The sequence below is a fragment of the Simochromis diagramma genome, unplaced genomic scaffold (assembly GCF_900408965.1).
Source record: "Simochromis diagramma unplaced genomic scaffold, fSimDia1.1 OVJJ01000321.1, whole genome shotgun sequence".
Taxonomy (NCBI): Eukaryota; Metazoa; Chordata; class Actinopteri; order Cichliformes; family Cichlidae; genus Simochromis; species Simochromis diagramma.
Genome location: NW_024386772.1, coordinates 12,204,989 through 12,227,425, shown reverse-complemented (window position 1 = coordinate 12,227,425; position 22,437 = coordinate 12,204,989). Strand labels below are relative to the sequence as shown.

Genomic DNA, 22,437 nt, shown 5'->3' with positions numbered 1-22,437 from the left:
GCTTAGGTGGGAATTGGCTACTTGGTTTTGCAAAGAAACATTAAGACAATGAGAACCTGTGTTGTTTTGCATTATCAAGGGCAGAGACTGTAAATGTAGGGGTGTCGTGAGAATTTTTGCATTTAGAGTAAACACAACAAAAATGACTCCGTTACCCTGGAGACATTGTGTTTTGGGGTTGTATGTCCATTTGTCCAGTTTTCCATCGTGCTGATGTTAATATGTCAGAAAATCCTGAAATGAATGTGATTCAAGCAGGCACAAAACCAAGACATCTTTGGCCATAAATAAATTGTCAACATTTGAATTTCTGCAATATTTCTCACAACTGTTTAATAGATTGAAATTTTAGCAGCATCAGTGCAGTGTGGCATCAAGGCTCTCAGCTTATGGCTCTACTGAGATGTTATTGAAACCCAGGTTGCTTTGATAGCGGGCTTCTGTAAGTTTTGGATTGAGTGTTTCTCATCTTGCTCTCGACAATACTACATACATTCTCTATGGGGTTCAGGTCAAGCACGTTGTGTAGTCAGCCAAAGACAGTAATAATATAGTCAGCAAATCATTTGGTTGTAGTTTTGGTTCTGTGGGCAGATGTTAGAGTGCTGCTTTTAAAGGAAACTGGCATCTCCATAAAGCTTGCTAGCAGGTGGAAGCAGGAAGTGCTTTAAAATCCTCTGGCATACATCTACGTTGATTTTGGACTTGAAAAAACAGGGTAAACCAGCAACCAACACATGACCTTTGTATCTGTTTCTTTCCACACTGTGTTCAGAAGCTAGGATCTTAATTTCCAAATAAAATGCAAAATTTTAAAAGGCTCTTGATGCATTTCCTCAAACTTGAAATGGAATATTCTAAGAATTTGAGATGCACAATTTCAGATTTCTGTGAGCTATAATCATCCAAAAATAATACACAAAACACTTGAAATATAGAATATATTCAAATTCACCTTTGATAATAAAATTCTGAAATAAATTAACTGCTTGTTTAGTTTTGTTTTTTCAAATGAACTAGAGACTAGATTCATTTTAAGAACAATTCAGAGTATAAATGTAAACACGGCTTTCCCCCCATCAGTATGGACTACAGATATTTAATCTGACAGCTGTGGTTGCATTCCTGGAAAGAAAAAAATATCTCCATATCATTATAATAAACAAGTGTGGGAAACATAATGCTCTCAAGCTTTTGAGAAACAGCCACAGTGGTGCCATGCCACCAGATCTATTCCTAAAACTAAAGGTAATAAGATAATTACTTATGGTAGAACTGATAGGACTGAACTTCTGTATCCTCCTCAGTGAAGCACAAACCTTGAGAATAAGCTGATAGATATCATGTAGGAAACAGTATCTTCATGTGGATACACTATCTATACATCCAAGAAGTGACTGTTATCTACAGCGGAAACTTTATCTCAAACTTTTTAAACTGTGTTTCTAATGTGCACTGATAAGAGAGGTATTTGGGCCATTCCTCAGTCTAGGTAATATTGCTCAGCAGGACCGACACCTGATAATCATGCCAAGTGGGGGGAAAACCCAACAACCTGAAGCACATTTGAGTAAAGTTTTTAATTCAGAAAATGTTAATCCATGTCAAAAGTCTCCCCTAATAAAATTCATACATGTTTTTCTCCTACAGAAAATATAATGAAAGAGATTATCATGCTGCAACAACAGTGTGATTTTGGCAGTAGATTTAAATAATAATATTAAAAAAGACAGAGACCATAAAAAGGCCATCTGAGAGTAATGTAGGTAACTTCCAAAATTAGCACATAAATTGTGAAAGAAAAAAGTAACCAGAAAAGCTTCTTCCTGATCTGAGATGTCAAAGGGATAAGTTGTAATATGACTGGAAATGAGGCTGAGAGGAGTGTAGTGGAACCGGACTTGATCAGGAGCTCTTTTACTCACAACAAGTGGTTTTGTTTGGCACTACCCCGTTGTTGACACTGCCAGGTTCTCATACTTATTTGATTGCTGTTGACAGACAGGACTGTGGTGACACTGTTTTACCATCGACTTAACCGGAATAATAGCCGGAATAATTTTAGATGTTCAAGAAAATTTCATCTTTGTCGCATTACAGAAACACATGTTCAGTAGATTATTGTTATTTTTTCTTGTGACACTAAAATACAGTACCTTGATATTTTCTCTAGACTCCACGTGATGGACAGTGTGGGAATGTTTTCCCAGACGTTCTTCTGTGTAATTGATGTGTTAGTCCTGCCACGTGAATGAGGAAATTGAGTATGGTTGTTTTTTGTTTTTTAATTGTTGCTTTTTGTTTCTTCTTTTTCCTTATGGCTCATCCTTGTATGGGCACTGAGGCACTGCCCCTTTGGGAAACAAAATTCCCCTGCCTATAATGAAGTGTCACAGGCTTTAACCATGGTCTTGTGGTGAAAGGCAGCGTGGGAAGTTTGTTGAACTTCCTGACCCCACACACCACCACAGCACATTGACCCTCATCACGTGATAAAGGAATGTTCCTCATCTTTTGTTTTAACATCCATGGCACTCATAGGGTTGAGAGCAATTTTGCATACTATAGAATGATCACTAGCTTGGCATTTTGCCTCCCCATTCTCCTCCGGCGTTATTATCAAACAGGATTTGTGGGCCGCTCTCTCCTGCATCTTTTAAATCACTTCAAGCGCTACTGAAGCCTTTTTCACCCAAAACGGGCACCAATCTAATGGCATCATTTGGGCCTGCACACATCAAGAGAATCAACCCCCTTTTTTTTCCATGCTTAAGGTTTTGTGAACCAGGGGAAAACAAAAGGCTGGCCCAGTGAAGCGCATCTCGCCTGGCCGGCTGAATAGAGGGGCCCCTTTCATGGCTGTTTATGAGCACCCCTCTTCAAAAACACACATACAAATCACATCCAGTTCTCCCAGTGGCTCCTCTAATATGAGGGTGACAGCAGGAAAGAAAGGGGAAGGGACTGGAATCTAGTTCTGCCTCTTTCCACTTATTCTGTTCCAGTTGGTTAATTCCATCAACCAAAAAAATGTAAAGTTTTTGACATGTCACACATTTGTTAGGCATTGTTTCTCAATAAAAAAGAAAAAAAAAAACAAGCAAATAAATAAACGAAGAAAATGCTAAAAAATTATTTAACAGCTTTTTAGACAAATCAGCTGATTTCATGTGACATAAAGATACCAGAAGAATTCCAACATCCTCTAAAATGTGTGGCAACCAATGAAGAGATGAGCAATATGCACTCTGTTACAGTAACAGTGTTCGGCACAGTCATCTGTAGTTTTGTTAAGAATCAAAATTGCATAATGAAGCTGAGTAATCATCCCCATTTGAAGTCGCATAATAAAAATACTAATAGCAGTAATAGCACTTTGGGCACGTCTGCTGAAAACACTGATAACAGACAGAAGAGATAAAAATTCAACATTACAAAATAGCCACTGACGTATCAAATTTCAGTGACATTCAATTTATCCTCTTTGTGGAAGTACAGCAAGTTTCATACATTAGAAATAATGTCCAGAGCAGATACTGTGTTCCTATTACACTTTGCGGATGTGTGCATTGACATGTACGTGGAGGAGGAGTGAGCTGTAGTGTCAAACACTTTTAATAAATTGAAGTCCTTCTGCAAGCTACCTTTTCCGCTCCATGTCAAATGTTGTTCAACAGGTAGGGTTTGATGGACAGGAGGAATGCGGGCTGAGGGATTTGTTTTGTAATGGCAGTCCATTCTCTGGGTGTTCTTGAGCAAATAGTGTGGCGCTATGTCCTGTTTTTACGGGTTTCACACGTCACTGTTCAAACTCTCAAACAAACTGATCCCCAAGAGTACATGGAAGAATGGAAGAGAGCAAACAGCGCTCTAATACTTCACCGCTCCGACCTTCTGCTAACTTGACATACACACAGACAAACATGCAGTCACACACACATACAGCGTTTTACCTTTTGCTAAAGGATGTGAGTGTGACCCACCTGATTTTTCAGGACAGTCCCACTCATTCTTAACTTTAGCTGAATCCTTACATTCTCTCTAAACATTAAAACATATTATTTATTCCGTTTTTAGATTCCCCATTGTCTTCACGCAGGGAATTGTTTCTATTCATGCACAACAGGTCTCGCAATCTCTGTTGGTGGCTGCTGTGTGTCATGATTAAGCAGCAAACGAACGCCCCGGTTTGGCTCCGTGTGCCAGCCTAATTGAGTGCTACTTTAATGCGTTTGGGTCAAACGCACGGAAAATGGTGGGAATTCTGTGGGAAAGTTTGAGCACTCATAAAATGATGGATTTTTAAGCACTCCCTTTATTCCAACAAAATGTAATGAAACAGCCCAATGTGTTTTTTTATTAATGGCATGGAAAAAAAATATATAGGAAACATGTAGGGCTCCCTGCTTGGTGCTCCGTGCTGTGTGTCTCAGTCTGATTTAGTTTATACAAGTATTTGTTAAGCAGTCAGGCGTGTATGTGTCCGGACTTGTGTGTCACTGTTACACTAATGCCAAGCTCCCTGCCATGTTTTTCTTTTCTACAAACATAAAAGAATCAAACACCTACAGCTTCCATAGTTGCCTCTGCGATCCACTCTTTACTGTTCTTTTCTTTTGTGCTCGTTTTAAGTCTCTCTTTGATATAGCAGGCATTCCTTGGCAGTTGTGTAACATGATTTGGGGCAAAAGGAGAGAAAACGAGATAGAAAGAAGGCGAGAGAGAGGGAGAAAGAGAGAGAGGAGGGAAAATGGTTTGTCTTGCTGCGTTTCATGTCCTGCTGTGCGCTCATATTTCTCAGCCCACTTCACAGTTGTGGGGTAGCTGGCTTATCGTGGGGCTCCTCAGCTCTTTCCATCATGCGTGGCCTAACTTAATCTCTCTTGTGTACTGTAAACTGCACCTAATAACCCTGCACACGATTAAAGCAAACATCTTAATAATGGCCTGTCTCATTATCAGCTCGCATTGGGAAAACGAAAGGTTCACTCTTGCCTCTATAATGTGGCTCACAAATAATCCAGAGAACAAGGCAACCTGCTTAGTTAGTGTCTCAAAGAAAACCAAAAAAATAACCGCAAGCCTGACGTTTTAAACGGAATTATCTGCATTTTAAGTAAAGCAAATGTTGCTGATTAATCCTGTGCTTGAGCAACGTTTTCTGCACGTCATGCAGAGACCAGGAGTGAGATGCAGGATTGAATGAATTGTGTCACTCTAGAGGGTGCTGTTTGCTGAGGAAATGTGCTTTCCTCCCTTTTTTCCTTTCCTGCAGCTCACACTAAATTCTGTTCCTCCTGCTTTCTAAACGTGAAGTCTTAAACTTATCCGACCAGCGTAAAGAAGATCGTAATAGATACAACAACCCACATTTAGTGGATATTTTAGGTATTGTATGTTTCAGATCGGACTCGACTCTAAAGGCAAAGGAAGGAAAGGATTTCGGGGGAAATAATAAGTCTTCGAGAGACTGTGTGGTATTGTGCTGCAAGGCATCTTTGACGCGATGTTAGGCCACGGTAATCCTTCTTTGTGTGTGTTCTCCTCACCTGTATGTCCCACACACAAATGCCCACAAGATGTTTACACAGGTTTCAAGCAGCCAACGAACGTGGAGAATGAGCTGCCAATCAGGCCTCCGCTGGCAGAGCGGAGATGGGGAAGAATGCGTCCGCGATGATGGTTACACCTGTGCTGTCAGTGATTTCCTGCGGTGGTATTGCAGGGTGTAATCCCTAACATCGCTTGTGTTTATGCTTGTGTTTTAGTTACAGCCTTGATACACACATGCTTTTGAGCTTAGATGGGACTTCTGCTTCATTTACTCCTCATCGTATCCCCGAGGGCATCCTCTGCAGCTCTGACACACACACAGGCTCATCTCCAGAATGTATACAGCAAACTCATGTATCCCCAGTCTCCTATTCACATTAGATACACAAAACAAATATGCACAGAAACTGAAGACAGATGATTCTCTTTTTTTTTTTATATCTTTTTCTGTAAAGTTATGTAAAAGGCACATTTGTACTTTTACTTTGTTCTAAATATAGAAAGCAGGAAGCTATATTTTTTTTGTTGTTTTTTGGCTTGCCTTATTTAGCCGGATAATTTACAGGAAACGCTAAAGTGTGCCTGTTTCCTTATGTACTGAGTATTTGAGGAGGTCTTTTTTTGTTGTTTTATATGGTTTGTGTTTCGTCACGAGTGACGCCGGCTGCACCACTGAGGTCATGAATGGGCAGGACAAACTCTCAGTGCCAGCGACTGAACTCACTTTTTATTTTAGCAAATATGCTAAATTTAGAGCTCAGCCGCAGCCAAAAGTTTGTCCCAAACTCCCTGAATGACACACCTTTCGAGAAGTGACTCTTAACATCTGCTATGTTTATCATAATTACACTTTTTCCTCTTGTTTTCCTTCTATTCTCTCTTTTTTTTCCTTCTCACAGACACAGTAAGTGTTGCTCTGTTTTTCATTTATAAGATTTGTTGGCTGCGTTATTACTGAGAGGATTCTAAAGGAAGGGCATGCTTCAGCTGTGTTTTTGAAAACACTGTGCTCTGACGTTAGTAGAAGTGAAGGACCAGTAAAAGGTCTGCTCTGTTAACACACCCTCTATACACCACTGCCCAGTGAAAGGCCTGTTGTAATAGTGGCATTTCAATCCTTCAAAGTCAAAGACAGCCAATTGGATAATGATTTTTGGTTTGCCATTCTGGGGAACAGACCAAGTTGTGACAGTGCATAAAGTTACATATGAGAACTTCTGCTGAGTGAGACAGAACCCAACACTACGTAAAGTCTAGCCCAAAATAGGTGCAGCATTGAAGTCCTGTGGTTTGTCTGTATGATGTGACATTGATGAAATCCACCCATCGCTCATCTGTTATTTTTTACTCTGATCCATTATGGATGTGAGTCTGCGCCACTGCAGAGTGTGTAATGTTCGACACCTGTTGAGTGTTAGCTACTCTGTCACTGTTAAGGAGAGCGAAGTGTAAGCAATGTAATTGTACCGCATATTATCAAGGTGTGAACTGACATATTTCCTCTTCTGATTTGTCTTTACAGTGAAGGAATCCAAATTCTCGAGATGAGAGTTCGACCTTTAATTGCATGCTAGCGATCTTCTGGTGAGTTTGTGTTTCCAAAGTCACTGCAGACTTTTTTGATGAGCTTGGGATGTTTTAGTTTTAGAGTCTTCTCCTCTAAACCATTGCAAATCAACCTTCCGTGAACTTAAAGTGTGCATGAGTGTTTTATTTGCCGCATTTGTGGCAAAATCTTCTGTAGCAAAGAGGATACATGCCAAAGACTTATGGTGTTACTGTGGTTTAGGCTTATAAAACTGACGTAACTCCTGCTTTTACTGTTGGCACAACAGTAAAAGTAGCCAAGTGCTGTTAACCATTTAGCTTAGAATGACGAATAGAAACCAAATTTCCAGGGTGATGTTTGTTGTGGTGTCCTTAAAAGATTGTTCTCATCCTCAAAATGGCATCTTAACACAAGTCGTTTAATTACGCTACTTTAAAAGGGCACAACCATCAGTACCGTTTGTGACTGTACTGTAGCCCCCAGTACTCAGTGTGCCTCGCCACTATCCCACTTCCAATTAGGCCTCTTCACCCCCCCCACCCCACACTGGTAGCCCCTATCCCTTACTCCCTCTTTCAGCTGGTCCACCCTCTGTCTGCCTGTCAGTGTGTCACCCCGTGGTAATGCCCCTCTCTCAGCCCCTTGGGGCCCTTTTGCCTCCAGGGCACTCCATGTTTGCCCAATCATTTGCGAGCCGGATACGGGGATGAATTGTTAACTACAGCAGGTCAGCCAGTGCCCTGCAGCCCCCCAGCCCTCTCTGCTCTCCCTCGACCTGCTGTTGACTCATCTCCATGGCAATGGGGCAGGAATTTCTTTTTTTTTTTCTCATGTGTCTGCTGCCAGGCAGTTACCCGCCACCCTTTGCCACTACCGCTTCCTCTTCTCTTCAATCCCTTGGTCTCAGAGAAACCAATCAAAAGGCAGCTGGAGAGAGTCACGTGGTCAGGAAGTGTCAAGGGTGCCCACTGTGTAGCGTGGTGCTGTCTCTGGAGCTTGGCTCAACTAGGTTAGAAAGGCCTTAGAGACAAATAAGTGCCATTTGTTTAGTAGGATTTCCTGACACACAAAGCATGCAGATATTTTTTTTAGATTCTTGCACAATAAAATGTACACTGTGCATGTCCTCTTACCAAAGGCATTGTGATGGCCCAAGTTAACACCATTTACCTCTGTTGATACAAATCTTGCATTCTTTCATGATACGGTGAGTTTGTCATTAAAAATGTTACATGTGACTATCACTGAGATGGTCCTTTAAAAGAAAATTCTGATGCTTTTTTCATTTAGTCATTGTGCAATCTAATTCCCATCATTGTCTCAGCGTATTGACAAGCTTAAGTTTGTGTTTGCCCCCACACATGTTATTAGCTTAGGGCAGGTGAATGTTTGCCTAGCAGTCTCCCCGTATGAGATCAGTGTTTGCCTAGGGAATGTACCATGTCCGATTTGTCATGACACATATTCTTTAGCTCATCCAACTGGTCCCTTATGGCTGAGTTGCGTTGTGCCCTTTCAAGTGAGAAATGTCCTTTTTTGTGTTTTTTCCTCTTTGGTTCAGGACATGTTATTGGATTGTGTGACTTGGTGGAAAAGTATTAACGATGGCATATGAGTGAGAGGAGTCCACATCGCCATTAAGAAAATGAATGCCAGTGTGAACATCACCCATTATCCTCCAGGCACATCCCGTAGATGCTCTCTCGCTTTGTGGTTGTGAGGAAGGCTCAGCAAACTCATTTCTCCCACTGCACTTGAGTGGTTAACCAGCCATTACCCATGGCATGTGCAGCTTTTCATTTAGTCCCAGAAAGTCTTAATCTACAATATTTACTGCATCTTAAACAGCATATGTGTTTGCATTTAAAGTGTCATTGAGTAATGGTTCGGTGTTTTGTGGATGTCTGTTGAACAATGTCCATATTAGTCACTATTAGCCTGCAAGTATATTCGAATAGCTGTGTGCCTTTTGTGAGTCTGTGTGGCTGTTGTCCTGTGCCACTATCTGGGTGGTCCTTATGGCTGATTTGATGGTAATCCGCATGTCCCATAAATCAGTGTCCAGGGTTTGGCCGGGAGCTGATGCTGTGTTCCTCACTGGAGCAAGCAGCTTTAGGCACTAAACCGAGACCCCAGCCCCTGCCCTGCCCTGACCTGGCCACACGTCAGCTCTCCACACCACCTCTAAAATAACTCATCATGCATGGCTGCCTTTGGAAAATGGCCTCACTTCTAAGCACATATGAGCCACCAACATTATAAACTGTGTATCTGTATATTGTGATTTCAGTCTTCCAAGTTCTCAAAACTTTTTGATCATGTATATTTTACTTTCTGTGAATTATTATAGAAAGTTTTTTATTTTCTTTACTAACATTACACTTGTTTGTTCTGACTCGTGGCTGACACAAAGTGACTCTGATAGGCTTCTAGAGCCATGCCCTCAGCTGAGATGCCTTATGAAAGAGCTAAGATTAAAGTCAAATCTCAGTCTTTGTAGGGCCTACACTTCTCTCAGAGAATCAGGAGGGAGGGTAAAGGCCCGTCCGGCTGTCTGGCTTGCATACAGCTCTCTACTGAGCTTTTATCTAGGGAGATTGCTTGCAGCTCTGTCCAGACCCGACTCCTAGGGAGTGCACAGTCCTGAGACCTGTGGCATTAATAAAGATAATGCTGTTTGGAATAATAACAGTCAATTCTACTCAAGAGAAACAACAGACACAAGTGGGCATAATACAAAAGAAACCTAGATGAAAGGCTGGTAGGTAGGTCCATGCACCTCTCTGGCTCTCTTGTGGGAACTGATGGAGCCTATATCAGTATGCTCAAATACAAACAGCCCTGAGTGGGACCCTATATCAATTTTGACGCTTGGTGCCATGAGGCAGAAACACAATTTGTTCTTTTGTCTGCCAAGATCACAGAGGGAGAATGGTGACTTGTCTTTCCTTTCATTTGTTTCCCTCTCGCTCAACTCCTTTTCATTCTCTCTATTCTTGCCTTCACTGAGTACAATTTAGTTTGATGAGCAGGTGGTCTTTTTTTGAATCTTACAGTGCTTTGGGCTCCCACCTCTGGCGTGTGGGGCTTTCAGTTGGAGTTAGTCATGTAGGCCAGAATTAGAAGGGTGGAGGAGAAGGAGGAGAAATAGGTCCAGTGTCTTGGTATTGGCAACCTTAGCACCCTGCAGTCAGAAGCATGCAGTGTGCAGATTGAAAGAGTTATTTTGTTACTTAAGCTTTCAGCCGCACCCCAGATGGCTTTTGTGCTGGCCAGGGACATACTCGGGGACAAGGTTAAAGTGACAGAGTCCTTTAGGCCCGTTGAGTCCCTGGGCACAGCAGGTAAAGCACTGTGGACGAGACAATGAAAGCGCCGCCTGCTCTGCGCTTTTCCGTCTTGAATCTTAACACTGAACCAAAAGAAAATAGGTGGTTTCGAGCAAAGGGAAACTTTTACTTCTCACCACACCCACAAAAAACACACATGTACACTGCATGAAGGTGAGATTCAGTACTTTCACTGCTTTACCTTTGATCTCATGTTTCATCACACAGATACTATTTACTCAGCTCTGTTACTACTTAAAGGAATTCATGGTCAGTCACAGTATCTATCAGACATGATTTTGCCATAACCTCCATGGTGACACCTCGACATGCGAACGGTTTTGTGTCAATCATCCTGAACAAAATACAGTGCTCAGCTGTCTTCTACTTCTAACTATATTTATTTTTGTTATATTTTAACAAAGAAAAACAAACATGCTCATATTTAAGGAACTTGGAAACTAGTTCAGTCGCTCTTCTGAACCACCGCTTGTGATGTTGAACTCCATGTGGTCGCAGTTACCTATTTAACTAGTACACGACTTGGGAAAAAAGTCTACTTAATCGCATTGTCTGTGTATCTACTGAATTTGTGCATTGCTGATTGCATGCTAACTAATTCAGCCATAATGCTATGACAAACTTGTCATTTAAGTGTCTAAATATGCGACCGTCACTAGAGATGGTCAAGGCTAAATCATATCCCCACAGAATATGGCTATCATGAAGGTAGTGTCAGAGTGAGTAATGAAGTGGTGATAATATGGTGAGAATGTCGTGCTTTGGTCCTTGAAGTCAGATCTGTAAATCAAACTGAGAGGAGTGATTTGGTCATACTGATCTGTTAGCCATTCTCGGTTTGTCCCCCAAGTGTTTATCATAGAGCTTTCACAAGTGGCCACTTCTGCTTGCACTGATAAACAGCACGGATTGGATCCAGACCCTGCTGGGTTATAGCTGGAGCCCTTGGGCTTGTAACCACACAGACTGAGAATGTTAGTCATTTGTTTATTATTGGCAATATTTGCCTGCTCCTAATCTTTGGCTGGATTAGCCAGATTAGGTGATTCTCATCCTACCTTTTTCCACTTTGGCATTTAGGGACATTTACATTTTGCATGTTTTGCTAATGCCTGCACTGACAACATGCGCATGCATAGACATGCTTTTAGGCTTGTGCACTAATGCGCGAATGTGTGTTTAAGTAAATGCTATTGCACATGTATCGCTGAAGGATGTTTGTAATCAAGAGTTTGACTGATACCCCTCTAACTTCTTCTTTATTGGAGGAATCAGGGTCTGTAGGAAAACTATTGCTGTGGCTGATATTTTATCCCATGCCAGGTCATCTTTGTGGTCAATGCTTGGAGCTGAAGGAGTGTTTGGATCTAGCAATTTAGGGCTCCAGAAAATATTTTTTGTCATTTATTTTTTTCAAACAGAAGCACTCGCAAGAGCCCTGTAGGAAACAATTAATCAAAGAAGCCGAATGTCAGTGCGGCGTCACTGGAATCGGAAATTAGTGATGTCATGAAGATGGAGAAAGTGGTCAGAATGGCGATTTTATGCCAGTTCTGTGTGCCGTGAAACTACTGGCCGAGAGTCACCTGGATCAGAAAGGGAATAGGGTTTACTGAAATGAGCTAGCTTGTTTAGTATGACCTTTACAGAGCTGATCCCAAACACTACATAAATCTGTTTCCAGTTTCAAAACACAACCACGCACATGCTCATTAACATGCCGTACTGCTTCACCCAAACAGTGTTTTTGTGGGTGAGAAAGTCCTGCAAATCTGCACAAACGCCCAGCACATAATTCACGCTCCTCAAATTCCCCCACAAACATGCACAGAAGCATGCACCACTGCTGCAAGATGGGCAGACATATAAGGAAGTTTGTATCTATGCGTACGAGTGTGAATTTTGAGGTCAAAAGTGTAAGAATGATGGTTTGGAGTAGTCAAGTTGGGTGAGAATATGATCTCACAGGGCGGAGGAGTACAGTAAGTCACTAGATTTATGTTAAAATCTGCTGCTTTCTGGGTGTTTAAGGCATGTCAGACTTCATTAGTTTCTAAGTACATTATTAGTGTCTTTTTTGTATTACTTTTGTCTCTTTAGGTAATTTTCAGGGAAATAATCTCGCATTTAAGGATGTTATGATAGTTCTATATAGCCAGGGCTAAATGCTCTTCTTATAATATAAGAAGATAATTATATAAGGTTATATAAATGTATAAGGTTCTCAAAAAAATGTTAGTGTGATTTGTCATTACTGGGCTCTTGACGTTTCTGTTTAAAGTCTTGTTTAAAGCGAGTTGTATTTTAGAGCCATCAAGTCTATAGTGAGTCACCGCCGCTGAAATTTGGTAAAGTCTCAAAGATTAAAAATCCCTCGGATATTTTGATAGAGATGCTAATATTGGGTGTGATTGACAAAATGAATGTTCAACTCTCCTTCAGCATCCCTTCTGACCCACCACAGAAAAGTCTCTTTACTTGCTGCACATGTAAGCTCTTCAGCTGAAGCAGTCACAGCTGAGCTTCATGGGGTGTTAGTTAATTGGCAGTTTTTGGTATGTGCAGATATGCTTCACTATGCATATCTTCCTTAATGTGCCTACCACTATTTGCTTTTTTTTAAAGTGTCCTTTAATTGGCTGCACAGTCACAGTCTCCTGCTTTAACTCTCCCCTGTGGAACCTAAATGTGGCCTGTTTGACCTCGAGGCCTCGGGGTGAGAACCTTGTATTTGCAAGCTTTAACCATCTGCTACTTACAGTTTTTTCCCTCATTTCTCCTCTTTCCCTCTGTTTCTGCTTCCAGTGTGAGTTGGTGATCTCTTTTTCATCGAAACAGCATTGGGTCACTGAAAATAAAAATCCGCTCTGTTTCAACGCCTTCCCATAACCCTGAACTATTCTGTTTTTTTTGTGTGTGTGTGTTACTCCATCGGCCATAGTTAGGCCATGCTGTCAACATGGTAACATGTCTGCCTCCTTAGACGCCAAAAAAGGCCCCAATGTTGGACTCTAGAGGATCAGTGCTAGATCTGACCATGCATTCTCCCTACACACCAGTCACTTTTAACTGGCTGTATCAGCAATACTCAAAGACCTGAGAGTACTCTGATCCCACCATGGGGTGTATAGCTGTGGCTCCGGCTGTGCTACACTTTAATCCCCTTTCCTTTCAACCACAATGGGAAACATGTGCTTACTCTGTGTAGGGTACAGGCCCACCATGGGAGAAGCTGTTTACCTTTGCTCCAAAACTAACATTTCATGGATCTTGTGACAATTCTTGGTCACTGCACCTTCTGGTTTAAAAGGGTCGTAGAAGGTGACACTTTTATCTGAGACTAGATGAATCTTTACCGCTGCTGCTTCTGAATAAAACTGTTTCCTCACTTCACACCTTGTAAAACTTGACACACATTTTTGTCCAAGTATGCATGGATAAAGGGAAGAGTTCAAGGCTAGGTTTGAAAAACAAAATGATATAAGGTACATTTGAATGAGCGAGGGGTGCAGCACGTTTGCTTGATTCACACTTTCCCAGTCGTAGGCCTCGGTTTCGATCTTTGTCTAACATTCTTCAAGTGCAGTGTATGATGGTTAATTAATGGCACAGCAAGTGGGAGTTCCCACTCAAACCTCCAAAAAGGGGGGGTTTTGCACACCCTTAGAACTGAATATGTCTTATTTTAGAACCACCTGAACTTCATTATCCTCCTAAGTTTCCATGTGGGTCAGTAACACCAATATAACACAGATTTTTTGTACTTTCTTGCTACTTGGTGAGATAAAAACTATATCCAAACACCAACCTAATCCACCATGTGGACATTTTCATTAACCTAAAGCTAAGGTCATGACCCGTGTCACCAAAGTTCGGTCCCAGTTCTGGTGATGAATGGTTTATGTGCTGCCAGAAAACTTCAACAGAAAGATTCAGAGGTGTAAAACAGAAACAAGTAACCATATGTCACGCTGGAGGGCAGGAAATAAACTCCAGATGAAGACACTACATTGTGGTTTATTTTGCTTATGTGTGTGGGTGTGCACAAACTGTAATGTAAGTGAACTGTAGGACTGTCTTTTGAGTTGCACAGCACACAGCATCTCCATTTCCACCAATCTATTCTAATTGTAGGATCATAACAGGTTTTTTATTGATCTATTGGTCTATGACTTTATCAAATATCCTAAATATCTAAAATAATGACAGCTATCATCACAAGTTATAACGTGGAACACTGCTCGTTTTCTTATTCTAAATATTACAGATAAAACCATAAGACATGAGAAATTCAACTGGCAACTCAGTGGCTAAGACTGTTTTGATCAATGTCTTGCACCATATTGCAGCTGTTTAGACACTGGACCTCTTACATAGCAGATACTAGATACCCTTCACCTTCATTTGTTCTGTTATAACAAAAATAAGGTATATGGTTGTAGAGAATAATTTCTTGTGTTGTTACCTTGCCTTAGATACAGGGATAAATCAGCTTTTTTGATAAATTACTATTACTATTACTTGATTGACATGATTTGGATTGTTGAAGCTAATAAGGTTTGTGTCATATATTAAATATTTGTATCGTTTATTTTTTGGGCAACGCAACCAGAGCTTCCAGTTCAATAGCTTTTTGTGGGCATTATGCTATCTCAATTTACATTGACTCTAATCTGAGGCTTTGGTGACCAATTCTAAACTTCTGACTGGTGGCACTGTGTGATTTAGACACTGGCCTCCACAGGTGTGGCAAGTGATCTGAGGGATGAGTGAATTCTTCCTGAGTAATGGTAGCCATGATTTGCTCCCCATGTTGCCCTGCTCAAATCTTCCCCTTCCTGTTGTCTTATCTGAGCATCCAGTGCAACCTAAACCAGGGTGCGGTGCCTCTGTTCCTCCATTCCCTGTGCAGCCGGTCCCCATTGCTGGTTTTCTCAAATGTCACTGTGAAGAGAGAATGACCCAGTTGAGTTGGACGACTGACAGAGTCCTGACACCCCATTGTAGGCACCCTGTCTCAACCTGCCACCCACAGCTTCCCACCTTCTGACCTTTGTGGCACCAAGGGCAAAACAGGCAAAGGCATTCAGCTATGCAGTAGATCCATGAAGAACTTTCTTTGTTTTTATAATGGAAATTGAAAAGCATTGATTCTTCTTCCAGACTCAAAAGTAATTTAGATTTCCTTAAAACATTTTTAAAGACGTAAATGGTAAGTGGTAGTAGATGGAGTAGACTAAAAAAGTAGAGACTTAACATAGATTGTGTAGAGACAGATTATACTTCTCCAACTGTCTGGATTTGATTAAGCCAAACAGTCCACCAGCATCAAGCCAAGCATCCTCTTTAACACTGTAGCTTAAAAAAAAACTGCAAATAGTTACGAATCTGACCACTGAAGCTAAAATGCACAAAGATGTTAGATGTGTTCAGCAGCGTATCATAGAACCAAGCAGTCATTAAGGATATGCACACTGAACTTGTGTATAATAACTTTGCCACACCGTGCTTATTTATGTGCTAACCCAAACTTCATTACTCCATAGAATAATAAGGCTTGTTTAAAGTAAAATCATTGACCAAAGCCAAATTGACACTTACTTAAGCTTGATAAACTGTTATTTTCCTGGCTTAATTCTCTGGTGCATGGTAACTTGAATAGGATTTGAATCATTTGTGAATCATCTATCATTTGCATTCCTGCCAAATACGCTATAAACATGTTTCCGCATGTGTTCATTCCATAGCTGATCTGCCAAACAGCAGTCGAAGGCTGCTGAAAGAAGGCTTATCTCAGCCTTCTATGAAAATATAGATTTCTTTTTAATGGAATGTGGAATCAAAGGAATCTGCGATAAATTAACTGGATATTGCATTTTTTTTAATGATTATTTTGGCCAATGTCCGATGCTGTCAATTTTTTTTGTACATTCACAAAGACAGGAAGTTTTGTGGGGAAAAATCTGATTAACTGAATGCGTGTGTGTGTGGGTGTTTTTGTGTGTTTGTGTCAGAGTATAGCCACCAAACTTTGAATGTGTGTGTAGACTTGCAGACCTTAGCTCAGTTCGGAGATGTAATCTGATTTGCAGAAAGGAACGGGTCGTTTCACATGACTGGTTTAAAGGACCACTGGCGCAAGGTTGTGCCAGCGTCCCTGACTGATTTGTGTGTGTGTGTGTGTGTGTGTGTGTGTGTGTGTGTGTGTGTGTGTGTGTGTGTGTGTGTGTGTGGATATATGTACTTCAATACTTGTATTGTGTATACACCTACAAGTATTAATTTATTTTCACAAAGTGCAATGCAGACATGTGATCATTTGCTACTATAGGCTTGTCTCAACTAGAAAAAGAGAGGTGTTGAAGTTTGCAATGTGGTCAAACACACCAGAGTTTTGCTTTTATTCCGTTGTTCTTCGGTTTAAACACGGTTTATTTGCAGAAATAAAGCCACCACTAATTAACAGTCAATTACACATCTGGAAAAAAGCAAAGCTCTGCTACAGACTCGGATGAAGGTTTTGTTTGCAGCTTTCTGTTTACACATCTCTTATAATCAGAGCTTTATTTTGAACTAATGGACCATCAGAAATTATATCAAATAATTGAAATCATCCTGTAGCCTGAGCCCTTTTTACAAGACTGCTAGGATTAAAATCCCCTTAAAGCTTCCCCTATGAATCTGCTGGGTTTTTTTTTTTTACATAAATAGAAAAAAAATGTTTATTGATGTTTTTGTGGTCGAGATTCTCAGATGGTTTTTTTTTTTTTTGAGCTGGAAGAGGTCCATCATGTGATTTTCATTGGAGAGTGGCCGGAGGAGACGACCACAATAAAAACAAGTGAGCGTGCATGAGCGTGTGTTTGTGTGTCATCTGGCCTTGTTAATAACTGCAGGTTGTTTTCCATCTCGAGGTCGTCAACTGCGGTCATGGCATACACAAATGGAAGAGAGGAGGCCTTAGGAGGTGATATCAGTGAGTGCTCCTGGGAGTGTCGTGTAAATGCATGCACAGGTCTTGTGAGTTTCTCAGTAATTGTGCTTCTGAGAGTTTGTGAGAGTTGCAAGTGTGTGTGAAAGTGTTGTTGCTTGAAAGTGTTTTCCTGTGTGTGGAGAACTCATAAGCAGGATGATGTAGCAAGCAGGAAGCTCTGATCCCAATAGGCGTGTCAGCAGGAGTAGTTTTTCATAAGGTAGTAATCTGACCAGACAAAGGGGTGTCCAATATTAAAGAGAGCCCCTACCCCTGAGCTAATCAAGACCTGACCAACCCTTCTGCTGGCTCACCAACTCTCTAAACATTACCTCATCTGGAGGCTTAGCCTAGCCACATGCAGCTCCAGTCTGCTGGTGTACATGATAACTCACTTAGCACAGTATGATAGCTAGAAAAAAACGGAAATATAAGAAAGGATATAAAAGAAATGGGACCAGCACACAACTACCTATGGTGCCTAGTGCCAGGGAAAGGTATTTTAAAAGGCAGAGGAAAGAAAGAATCATTTTACCATGTCCTCCAGAAACTCTGGGAAGCAATTTGCCGGTATTCAGTTTCTCTCCCCACCGTCCTGTTATTGCTGTTTTCCCCTCAACTCTTGGAGCCTTCAACCTGAAAAGGAGAGTTTTTTTTAGTTTAGGCTTTGTGTCACTTGGAAACAGTGCCTTTGTTGCCAAGGCAACAGTTCTGGGACAATGAAACTCAGAAGCAGAGAGCGCCTTTGTCTTGGAATGGATGAAGAGTGACCGACGCTGTCTTTGGTCCAGCTTCTTAACGTGTGCTGTAGAAACCTGCAAGAGTCTTGATTCAGTATCTACCTGAACCTGTTGACCTCATAAAATAAAACCAGCACACCAAATAAATTTTAAATGTTACAATGGAAAAGCTACTTTGGCTACTTAAATTTTCCTGGGCTGCCAGGTTTTGCAGAGCTCCCCTGAAACCCTAGATTTACATTAAGCAAAGATGAAACGTAGATCTCAGTTTCTAATCCGGATTTGACTTTTTTTAGTTTCTGCGAAAGTACTGCTTTCACTTATTTTTATATACAGTCATGCATATATGAGTCATTTTCTGCTTTTGTTCTTTTTCATATGGTTAACTTCTACATGTACACCATGCTCACAAATTTCAGTTATTAGAGCTAACAAACAATAGTGCCCATAGACTCCATATAAAAGAGGCTTTGGCTTACCATGTTAAATTTCTTGAGCTTAAAGTTGCTATGTTTAGGCCAGAGAGTAATTATGAGCTATTAGTTATCAGCTAATGCTAGCAAGCTAGGTTAGCAAGCTACATCTGTCAGCTGTATGGGTCCATTTCACAGACAGAGATATCAGAAGTGTACTGGGGTTTCACTCACAGGCAGTGGAGCAAAGCTTTGTGCACAGATTTTCCCAACTCATAGCAGGATATTATTTCTCCCATTCAGTGAATTAGCAGAGGTAAAGACTAGAAAACTGGTACTGCCTTTAGCTGCCTATGCCAGCTGCTTAACCCTGAACATGCCATTAAAAAAAAATCAAAAATACTTCTACATACTGCAGCTTTTTTGGCTCTAATTTGAAATATAATTTTGCATGAGTAAGTGGGACTTTCCCTAAATGAGTCAAGTCACTTATGATCTGTATGTCTGTGAGAGACCTGTTGTTTTTACAGACACTGGAGAGGAAGCAAGTTGTCTTATGTACTATTCATTTATTTTAAAAAGATAAAGTGCACATGACCTGTAATCCTTATTGTACTATTGTTTCCTTCTCTCTGTTTTTTCTTGTTATAATATTTAGAGGCCAAAATGGGAAACCATATAATTAATTATAGGAATATTAACATAATCCAAATCAGTTCAAGCAAGTGTACTAAATGATTTCATTTTAACACCCAACAAGACTCAGAGATTATACAATACTGCAGGTTAATCTCGTGGCATCTGTAAATCAAGGGAACATTTGGCATTACTCATTTACAGTTATCAAAGTTTCTTAATACAAGTTTGGGCAGTGTTGGTCGAGATAAAATATGACTCCAGTTTTTTTTTTCTTTTGTCTTATATGTGCACCTCTCTCTGAATCACTTTATTTCGCCATTCTTTATCTTTTTCAGGTGATCACCAAGAAGGGGCTGAGTAATGGAAACATGACCTCAAGAGATTCAACAGGTAAGATTCTGTCTTTTGTTTGATCTTAAAGCCTAGGAGTACGTGATTACACACAGTGTCATCTTATGAGGAGCAGCGGCCGTTGCTATAAACAACCACAGTATGGTATGTTGACTAAATAAACAGAGGAAGAAGTGGTAGTTCACATATATGAGAGATGTGATCAGGGTGGTGCCACTGGATTCATGCCCGTGTTCTTGCTGTTTTTTTTATTGTGTAACCCAAGTCATGACAGCACAGTAAAGAATGCAGGGACACAGAGATATCACTTCAAACACAACTTCTCTCAGGAGCCTCAGATCCTTTCAGTGGAACTGAATGAAGATATGCTTTGATGGCCCACCACAGAGTCGGTGGCTTTCAAAGAAACCTGTTGATGGGATTGCACAGTGCACCCAGCCAACTGAATGAGTGGTACTGTATTTGTGCCTCTCAGGATACTCCTGGGTGTTCTCATTGGAGGTCAGATCTGCTTGACCTCAACATGAGTAGTCATTTTCTGTAGATTTTTTGGCTTGCCTTATCTTTTTTTTTCTTCCCTTCCATCTTGTTCTCTCACCAAATGGAGGAGAACTGTGTATGGATGGCAGGGGGCCAGCAGACAGGTACAGTAGATGTGCTGATGAGGGATGGTGATAGGGGCAGGCCTCAGTTGCAGCCTCGGGCAGAGAGAGACATACACAGGCAGGCGTAGACTCAGAGGCAGGTTGAAACCTGGTGCTGTATGCTGATGTTTCTCTGCTTGGCTGTGCTCCAGGGTGAGGCATGTGAGAGAAACGTGGGAAGGGAAAATCCAGAATGGAGGCCAGAAGAGATGCACAAAGTCAGGTAAAGGAAATCTGTCCTCCTTTGCCTGATTTTCAAAACTAAAACCACAATGAAAAAAAAGAAGGGCAGCTAAGAATGTGTAGTGGTAACAAGAAGTGGGAGAGGGAATAGGCGCATGAAGAAAGAGTACAAGAATGAGGCTATACTGTACGCTGATGGAACGTGACTACTCACAGGTAAACCAACTCAGAGGTGCAGACAAGCAGAAAGAAGATAGGAAACATTGATAGATGACTGCTTATCCTCTGACATGTTCCTTCCCTGGGCAAAGAACAAGCAGGGCAGGCCCGTCCTGCCACTTTTCTGCCATAAAACATGCAGGGTTGAGTGGGTGGTAGACAACGTCATGTCATTTTGTGGAGGGTAAAGCAAAGCCTGGGTTGTCAGGAGAGCACCTCTGTGTATTATGTCATCTTAAAAGCAGATGTTGAAGCCAGATTAGATGAGAATTCAGAAAATAATTCAGCTGTTCAGCTGCTTATTAAGCAATTTGCTTATATTTCTATCTTTAGTCTTAAAGATGGACTTATCTTTCTTTTCTTTTATGAAAAATAGTTAGCTTCATTTGCATGATTACCTGGCCTGGTACGTTGTATCCAACAAAGGCATCTGGAGTTAGCCAGCACACCATAATGTGATAATTTCAGCAGCAAATGAGGCTGTGGGTAATTCTTCTCCTCAGGCCCATTTCTTTTGTCAGCAGTTTTTTGAAAAGAGCCAGTTCTGTTCTGCTAAAGTAATCAGCTGCGCAGTAGTTGATCAGTTTTGATGTTTTATTAATTTAATAATTATTTGACGTAACTTTATAAAGCCTTGACTCAACATTTTAAGCAAAACATTGTTATAAAGGATCCTATACTTATCTTTTTTTTTTCTTAAGCGCGGGTATGAGAAATGTCTCAATATTCAAGTAAGTGGTTTTGGGCTCCAGTCAGTCATTAGTTTCTGTATTATGTTTCCAGGATCATACTAAATCCCGGTTTGGACTGTTGGACCAGCATCCTCTGAAGCAGATGTTTGCTCCTGGCAAGGCTGCCGACAACATGAGCTCCAACACTGGCAATCTAGCTCTCAGGATTCAGTGAGCAGCGTGAGCTTGGAGAAGCTATGACATAAACGCAGCAGGACGGTGAATCGCGTTTTGCTGCTCAGACATCATGGAACAGATCAGTCAGCCCCATCTGGAGAAATGCTCTATAGAAGAGTCATATATTTACCATAGTTACTTTGATGGATACAGCATGTTGTTTGACTTTATTTTTCTAATTGATTTTAATAGAAATGATAATTTCCCGCCATCTATGTATCTTCTCTTGTTTTTCAGATTTTAATTACAGTGTCGCTCATTCAGTAACTTCAGCATTTACTGTGTCATTTTTGTCATTTTTGGTAATGTGACTGTTTTCAAAGTGGCTCTTCTAAAACTGCATAAGAATGTTTATCCAGGGAGGAGCTCAAAAGATGTCTCCTACTGTGTAAAAAGACTTAATACACATGTGATTGAGATTAATCAGATGAATCACTCAGTCAGTGGATATGTGATTTTCATCTTCTTACTGCAGTGACAAAGAAGCCATTGTCATTAATGTAAAACCATGAATTCTCCTTCTTACGCTGCATTTTATTGTGACACATTGGCAGCTTCTGCTAATTTCAGTTAATAATCCTGTCAAGCAGTTTATTCTCATTATGATTTATGACTCCATAGCTTTTGTTGTTTTTGTTAAGCCCTGTTAGCAGAAATTAAAAGGTGTATCCAAGCTGCTGTTTGTTTGTGTTGTCATTCCAGATACATGAGATAAATGGTTGGATGTTTCAGTGGTGTTCATTGTTACGGTTATTTATGCTGGCTTCCTTACTAGTTAGGCCAGTATGTGCTAGTCTAGCATTTGAGGAATAAATGGGGTGTTATCTTTTTTTTTTTCTTCAAAGGAAGACAAGGTAAAGGTGAACTTTACAGTAAAAATGTAATATGTTACATTTAAACTGAAACAGTGATTTT

At 40.8% G+C, this 22,437-nt stretch overlaps 1 long non-coding RNA gene across 4 annotated transcripts in view; it reads left to right on the top strand.

Moving 5' to 3' along the window:
• The window catches only part of LOC120744966, a 114,872-nt gene extending 92,677 nt beyond the window's left edge, over positions 1 to 22,195 (top strand). For 3 of the 4 annotated variants that reach the window (XR_005698510.1, XR_005698509.1, XR_005698507.1), the window contains 3 exons: positions 7,076 to 7,137; positions 19,553 to 19,607; positions 21,398 to 22,195. This is a non-coding gene — a long non-coding RNA (uncharacterized LOC120744966). Of the gene's footprint in view, positions 1 to 7,075; positions 7,138 to 19,552; positions 19,608 to 20,364; positions 20,436 to 21,397 lie in introns of all 4 variants that reach the window. The other variant, XR_005698508.1, reaches the window with a different exon arrangement.
• The last annotated feature ends 242 nt before the right edge of the window (positions 22,196 to 22,437 follow it).